At 40.1% G+C, this 8,349-nt stretch overlaps 1 long non-coding RNA gene across 1 annotated transcript; it reads right to left on the bottom strand.

Annotated features, from left to right (window-relative positions):
* Positions 1–2,935: 2,935 nt before the first annotated feature.
* Positions 2,936–7,963, bottom strand: LOC123604688. The gene is made up of 3 exons (XR_006715429.1): positions 7,901–7,963; positions 7,665–7,794; positions 2,936–2,971 (listed from the first exon to the last, which is right to left on the bottom strand). It is a non-coding gene; the product is annotated as an uncharacterized LOC123604688 (long non-coding RNA).
* Between the last annotated feature and the right edge of the window lie 386 nt (positions 7,964–8,349).

Here is an 8,349-nt window from a genome sequence, read left to right as displayed (position 1 = left end):
GCTTGCATATTGCTTTTGCTTGCCTTTCCTTGTCTGAGTTCATGAGAATTTTCAACCCAACAAAGGCCAGAGTTCCTGTCCACAGAATAGATTACAATCTATCAGTTGGGAGAAGGACAATGCAGCTGGTACACACAAGCTCAGTCCTTGTTCATAAACACTTGTTGGCCTTTAGAACACTTGTGACCGACAACAGGCTATGTTTATACAGCTCCTTCCAAAAATAAAATTCAGGAAAAAAAAAAAATCAGTAAAGTCATAATGTCACAATTTCCCGAACTCAAAAACGTAGTGATATTTTTGTTTTCGATCTGGAAAAGTTCCCCATTGAGAAATAAGGTCCTAGATACTAAAGGAAAGAATGGATTCTAAATGCAGTAAAACACGCGAAATGCAGAAAGGAATGTGGTCTCCTCCAGAGACACAGAAGCTGCAGGGAGGATGTCCTTAGATTTATTTCATTCTGGATTCGTTTATCCCACAAAATACAGGTGCCTTCTTGTAAAAGCACATAAAGAAGCCCAACAGTAAATCTTAGTCTTCCTAATATTGATCTGAAAATGCATAATTGACTTGTTTATATACACTTGCTTTAAGAAAGGATGCCACTGATTCAAACCAGTTGAGCTCATTAGCCCTGTTGACTCATTATTGATCAATAAACTGACTTTCTCTCATGGTGTTTCAATCCTAGGAAGAAACAGAGTTCACTGTTAAAAAAAAAAAGTCAATAGCTTTCAATGCCACTGAACCAGACTACTCACTTTAGCTTTCTGTTTTGAACTTTGTTTATTCTTACTTTGATTTTTCATGGCACAAGAAATACATTTGTATTATAATATTTAAAATACAGAAATAAACCAAACAAAAACAGTTTACTATGCCCCATTCCACTACCTTCTGCTGAGGTTATCACAGCTTTTAATTTGGTGTGGGTCTTTTAAAACTGCTTTCTATGTATCTATTTAGAAGCACGGTACATGGTTTATATTTTTCATATCTTTACCTATGTGACATAATATATTATTCTATAACTTGCTTTCATATTCTTAACAACATACCTTAGAAACATGAAATTATTTTATTTTTTTAAAGTTCATTTATTTTGAGAGAGAGAGCCAGAGGGCGAGGAGGAGAGTGGCAGAATAAGAGAGAGAGAGAGAAAAGAATCCTGAGCAGACTCTGTCGGACTCGGCACAGAGCCCAATGTGGGGCTCGAACTCACCGAACGTGAGATCATGACCTGAGCTGAAACTGAGAGTCGGACGCTTAACCGGCTGAGACACCCAAGTGCCACCTTTAATTATTTTAAATGGTTGTATGATAATCTACAGTAATGGGTACACTCTGGTTCATTTTACTATTCTTCTAATAACAGACCTTTAGATTGTGGCTAATTTTTGCGACTATGCTCACAATGCTGCAGTTAAGTACCCTAATGCTTTTCTAGAATGCTTCTTTCTGTCAGAAATTCCCAGATAAGCTGACTATTCAAATACAACTGTATAATGTATGCATTATTAGTTTAAACTGAAGGGGAGGGAAGAGTGGTTACAGGTAATAATTATTGCCAACTTTTGCTAAGTACCGTTTATCAGCTACTACTTAAGTTCCTTACATGCATTAACTACATGACCTCTAAAATGACCCTTTAGGGGCGCCTGGGTGGCTCAGTCGGTTAAGCGGCCGACTTCAGCTCAGGTAGTGATCTCACGGTCAGTGAGTTCGAGCCCGGCGTCGGGCTCTGTGCTGACAGCTCAGAGCCTGGAGCCTGTTTCAGATTCTGTGTCTCCCTCTCTCTGACCCTCCCCCGTTCATGCTCTGTCTCTCCCTGTCTCAAAAATAAATAAAACGTTAAAAAAAAAAATTTAAAATGACCCTTTAATGTAGCTACTATTGTTAGCCTTGTTTTACATATAGGGAGACTGAGGCATAGAGGAATTAATTACATTGCTAAAAGTCATAAAACCAGCAAATGAAAGAAGAGATTTGAACCCATATATATTCCTGGAGCCTATATTTTTAACCATTATGCCGCATGGCCTCCCAACGTGACTCTTTAAGGAATTACTAAAGGAGTTTGTAAACGTTCTTGGGTAATTTCAGGGTCTATAGTTATTTTTGGATGGGGCGAGGGTGTGTGGGATTTATGTGGTGATGTGTGAAGTGTATAAGAACTGTAAATTAGAAGGGGACACAAAGGCTCTGTCAGCCCAGATGAAGGAGATTTATAGGGAGTAGTTAAGGAAATAAAAGTTTTAAAAATATTCACACGGACTCCAGTGACACAGCTTTATTCTTTACACATGTGTCCCTGAAAGGTACTTTACCAGTGTTACATTCAAAGGATATTGAGGATCCAGAATGCATCCAGGAGAAAGGAAAAAAGCGCCTGAAGTGATAGAAAGTGAAGTCCTAGGAATAAAAGCTGGAGAGAACTGTTCAATGGATAGTAATTACTAGCTGGGTCCATGGTCCTGCCCTCTGTGCAGTGGTGAAAATCAAGATGAAAATTTTGTTTTGTTTAGTTTTGTTAATTTCTAAAAAAAAAAAAAAAATGTTTATTTATTTTCTTTGAGAAAGAGACAGAGCATGAGTGGGGGAGGGGCAGAGAGAGAGGGAGACACAGAGTCCGAAGCAGGCTCCAGGCTCTGAGCGGTCAGCACAGAGCCCGACACAGGGCTCGAACCCACGAACCATGAGATCATGACCTGAGCTGAAGTTGGATGCTTAACCGACTGAGCCACCCAGGTGCCCCAAAGATGAAATTTTTGAAACACAGTCCTTCTGAGATGCTGCCTGTTATGGAATAAGGGAGATGAGACCCGGGACAAATACTTATAGTATGATACAGGGGTCATACAGACAAAAAGGAACAAATGATATGAAACATATATGGCCCCCCCAACTTGTGCCCAACACTGTCCACAGACTCACCTCACTTAATTCCCGCGAGTGGCCATCGTCATAGCTAAGGAGACAGACAAATGCTCTGAGTTATGAAACGGTGTACTATGATGCAGCACTGATAACTTTGATTCAAACCCCAAATCTGCCTCACCCCAAAGCTCAAATGCTTCTTAGCCACTCCCTCACTCCTTTGGAAAAGAGAAGAAAACTGGAAAATAATGACTCTTTTCAAATAAATGAAGAGTTCTTATAAGAGGTCCATAGCATGGATGGTTCAACTGGGGAGATTGCAGATGAATGTACTGAGAATCTTTGTATTAGATGAAAAATGCTCTATAAAGAGAAGAAAGCTCATTCTAAGAAAGCATATGTAGGGCTAATATGTGTGTGGTTTTCTCTAGTAGATTCATATTCCTTGTTAAAATATTGACCTATGTCCAAGTCCAGATTGTTTCCTACATAGCTACTGTCCAGGCCCCCCAACTAGCTCACAATGCCGTGGCTTATCCCCAACCCCCTCCCCATTACCCAGCAAAACATGGTCGTAGGATGGAGAACAACACTGGCCCTCCAGAATCCTTCTTCAGAGCAATGGCTGTCCATTCTGGTCGGTTGGCCCCCATGCCAAACCAACTGTTGTCATTGGAATACAAGTCCCATGTATAACCATCCAACCTCAGATGCTCAGGCAGACACCTGTATCATTTTCTCTCTCCAGGTCCCTTTCGCGTCTGTAAACATTATTTTATGCACTCAGTAAGGTATTTATAAGTTTGAATTTCCATCAGGTGCTGAGTTAAAGCCAGAAAGGTTGTTTTTTAAAAAGTGGGTTTTTATATCCTCATTTCATTCTCCTTTTCATTATCAGCAGGCCTAAAAGAATAGTCATTATATGGATCCTAATCTTAGGAATCCTAAACTTCACCATAATAGTGTCGTATATCACTGCCATCTATGTAGCCTGTAAGAATTCACTCTGTAAAGCTTGAAATATTACAACTATAATTTGAATTGTATAAAAAAAACCCTTAAACTGATACATAAAGACAATAAATAGAAACAATGCCAACAAACACAGATGAGCATTTTAACACACACAGTAAAAAGTACCAAACACCACATAATTAGGCTTCCCAATCTTTACTGTAATCCAGTAATAAGGGGAAAGGGTGGGTGGCATTGACCTCTGGATTCCTCAATAAATATTCCACTAATGATGATTTTCCTCATTAAACTACACCCCATATATGGGGATATGAGGAAGAAAAGATTAGTCTAAGTAGGTGGCATGACCAGAAGCAGCCAGTGCAATCCCATAGGGGTTAATTTGTTCATCTGTCTTTCCTCTAAGGCCAGGAATCTTTTTTGAAACTCATAAAAGAAAAATATTCCCAGAGAGATTGTGGACAAGAACAGCAAGTTGGCACAGTGGAGCAAACATTTTAACCATCTTGCAGCTAGGACTTCTGGAGACTCCAGAAAGTCTATTGCTATGTGTTTGTATGTTGATGCAAACACACAGCACAGAGTTGGGATACACAGTGTTTGTTGAGGTTAAGAAAAGCCAGTGGAAATAAACGCATACGAACTGAGGCTTTAGGCAAACTTGCTATCTTTCTCACACAGGGGAAAACAGCACTTCCAAATTTCCAATGCATTCCTGTGCCCACATCACTATTTACTTACAATAATTTTCAGCCGTAAATTTTAGCTTGCTTTTATGGTACTATTTATAATGGGTCACTTATATTACCTCTCGTTCAGCTCCCATCTCTACCCCTCTCCCCTTTGCAAGAGTGGAAATAAAGAATTGAATTATTTAATCGAAGCGAAAACAGAAGTACCTAAAATAGAAATCTGAATGGCTGCTCTGGTGTCCCCAGCACATTATACACTTTGCCTTCTCTTACACAATGCAGAATGTCACATATCCAACTTTTGATTCTCTGTATCTCTGCCCAGTGTGGTGGAAACTATCGTTTGGAAGTGACTCATGTCTTCTGCTTTCATAAGCTGTTTCGTGGTCCTTTCTAGGAGAGCAGAGCTAACCCATATCCCCCCGACAGCCTCAGTCGCATGCAGGCTGAGCCATCTTTGACATAGTGCTACCTTCTGCTGACAATATGTGGTCCAAAATTGTCTCAGATGAATACAGGGTTTAAAAACTCCCAGTTGTTATAATTCTTGATTTAAAAAAAGTGTCTATTTATTTATTTTGAGAGAGAGAGAGAGAACATGAGCAGGGGAAGAGAGAGAGAGAGAGAGAGAGAGAATCCTCAGTACACTCCATGCCATTAGTGCTGAGCCCGACATGGGGCTCGATACCACGAACTGTGAAATCATAACCTGAGCCAAAATCAAGAGTCGGACACTTAACTGACTAAGCCACCCAGGCCCCCCCTTATAGTTCTTGATTTTAACCTTGAATTTAAATTATACACGAACTGGATGATCTTGTCAAGTTATAGAATCTATTTCTTCATTTGCAACAGCATGATCTAGCTATTTTTTTCAAGTTAACGTGAGGATTAATTGAAATTATTCTTGGCATAGAGTCTATCTAGCACAATGCACTGTTCATGGTCATACTCAATAACCGTGTCTGGTACTAGTGCTATTGTGCTAAAAACAACAAATACAACAATACAGGTTGATATCCCATTGCCAACATAACTTCTCAGTAAAAAAAAGAGACAAAGAATTCAGAGGTCAAGTTACAAAGTAAGGTAGATACCAACACTTCCATTTTGGGGATGAGCAAATTGAGGCTGTAGAAAATATAAATAGTGATCTTGATGTCTTTAATCTTTCAACTCTCATGCAGCCAAAATGATCCACTGTATTCTAAACACCACTGAGCGATCTGCGTGAAATGCTACATTATGAAGCTATGCTTGGCTGTTTATGAAATGTCTATATCATATTTCTCAAAGCCACGAAGTCCTGGCTGGTATGAACTCAAAGAAATCATGTTCATTCCTAAAGCTCACGTTAATTTTAGCTAGAATAAGCCATATTTCAATAAGGAAAGGCAAGATCTGACGGCAAAAAAAAAAAAAAAAAATAAGACAAATTTTAGTTATCCAAAATTTAAATTATTTTAAAGCAAAATTTTAAATATTAATATATTTACTGTTTTGTATTTCACGGACAAGCTTTCATGTCACTGAGAAATCTATATAGGCCGATATCAGAGTCTCAAATCTTTGCTGAACTCATTCAAAGACTACCAGTTACCATATGCCTTCGCAACAGTAGCAAGCAAAGTCATTTCTTTGGAACATACACTCATGCCCACTCACACAAATCCCACACACATGCACACACATGTGTACACACCCTCATGCATACTCACACACATACTCACTTATATTCATGCATACTCACACACACACTTACACACAATGATACACATTCACATAGCCATTATGTGTTGATTATCCAAGAGCTACTAAAAAACTTGAACCAAATCTATGGTCATGTCTAGAATTATAAAACCTTTTGGTGTCCATTCTCATCTGAGTTAATGTTACCCTTGGCCTTAGCATCATACTTGACTTTTTCACCTGATTTGCCCTAGAAGTTGTTTTTCTTTTTTTTATGCATAGTTTTGTAAACTTCCTAAGACAGTTTGGTCAGAAGGCACTTCACTCTTGGTATCCTGGAGAGACCCCTTAATTGGGAGTCATAGACAGCACTGCCTGTCTTGGCTAACCTATTTTGTTGAGTTGATTTATCTATTTTGAGAGACAGAGAGAGAAGTAAGGGAGGGGCAGAGAGAGAGAGAGAGAGAGAGAGAGAAAGAGAGAGAGAAAGAGAGAGAGAGAGAATCCTAAGCAGGCTTCCCACTGTCAGTGCAGAGACCGATGGGGGGCTCAAACTCATGAACCACGAGATTATGACCTGAGTCGAAGTCAAATACTTAACCAACTGAGCACCCAGTTGCCTCACATCTTCCCAAAATTAAAGTTAGGGGTTTCCCATTTCCAGTGTTTTCTCCTTCCAACTGCCTAGTTGTTCAGAGAATCCCTCCCTTTGTTCAACAAACTGCCTTTCAAATTGGTCATAACCTATGGAACAAAAGTATAAAACTGGTCCTTGCCAATACATGAAGCAGTTTAATTTGGGGGAAAATGTTGTGTTTGAAGAGGAGTTATATTTGACTATGTTTTTTTTTTTAAATATGTGTGGTCCATCGGGACCTCAGCAGCCCAGATCCAATGGCCTGCTTCCCTCTGTGGAGGCTAGGACTATAGCCTTACCATCTGACCCTCTCCCTGGAGCAGCCTAAGATGACAGGACCCATTCTGTTTCTTGCCAGTGGTGTGGCACGTGAAAACCTGCCCTTGGAATGACTATTCTCCTCTTAATAAGACAAGTCAAGATCCAGTTTGTAGGAGACCCTGGGGCTTGCAGAACAATGTCTGCCTTCCCTCCCCACTACCATCATATGCCTATCTGGCTTAGAGTCCAGGCAAAAGGTGCCTGTGTGGTTCAGTTGGTTAAGCATCTGACTCTTGGTTTTGGCTCATCTTGGTTATGGCCATCTTGAGATCCAGCTCAGCGTCTATGCTGACAATGCAGAGCCTGCTTGGGATTCTCTCTCTCCTTGTCTTTCTGCCCTTCCCCCACTCATTCTCTCTCTCTCTCTCTCTCTCTCTCTCTCTCTCTCTCTCCCTCTCTCAAAATAAACAAACTTGAAAAGAAAAGAGTCCAGGCTAAGAAGCCCCACTCCCTCTGCACTCAGGACGCACCTCTTTTCCTGGGACAGTGGAAAAAAAGGAAGCAGCATGAATCCTGTCTTTTGTACTGGAAATCTGTTGTCTCTGCATAAAAGCCCATTCATGTAGCATGAAAGAAACCTAACTGATCCACTTTCAGAACCTGAAAAAAAAATTTTTTTTTTAAAAATCAAAAAACAAACAAAAAAAGCCATTTGTCTTTGATCCAATTAGCACATCCACTGACCAGCTAAGCAAACTCAACTCACCAGGACATTCTAGATTGTTGTTTCCAAGATGAGTGAGCCTCCCGTTAAGCTCTCTTAAGTTCCTTCCAGGTCTATTTAAGAATCTGTAATTGTATCCCAGTATCCTGCTTCTAAGCCAGGACTTTAGCTCATGGGGAAGGACAAAAATAATTTTTGTAGAGAACATGCCACGTGCAGCCCTCATCTCAGGAAAGACAAGGGATCTTCCTATTTGAGGTTAAGTGTCACTAGCTGATGTCTCAATAAATATTCACTGTCAAAAATTACAGTGCAAGGGATTTAAAACAAACCTTGTGGGTGGCTCCCTGCATACTTCTGGGTGAGGGTCTGGGCTCCTTGAGATGTGTTCACTGTCTTTTCAGATATGGCTTGAGCCTAAGTCTGCACATAACCAAATAAAGGAAGTGATGGCTTCCAGAGACTTCTTCCATCTCTGTAACTCATGTTCC

Source organism: Leopardus geoffroyi, chromosome E1 (genome assembly GCF_018350155.1).
Source record: "Leopardus geoffroyi isolate Oge1 chromosome E1, O.geoffroyi_Oge1_pat1.0, whole genome shotgun sequence".
NCBI classification, from domain to species: Eukaryota; Metazoa; Chordata; class Mammalia; order Carnivora; family Felidae; genus Leopardus; species Leopardus geoffroyi.
Note: the sequence above shows the minus strand (reverse complement) of the source record. Positions and strands in the feature narration are given on the sequence as shown.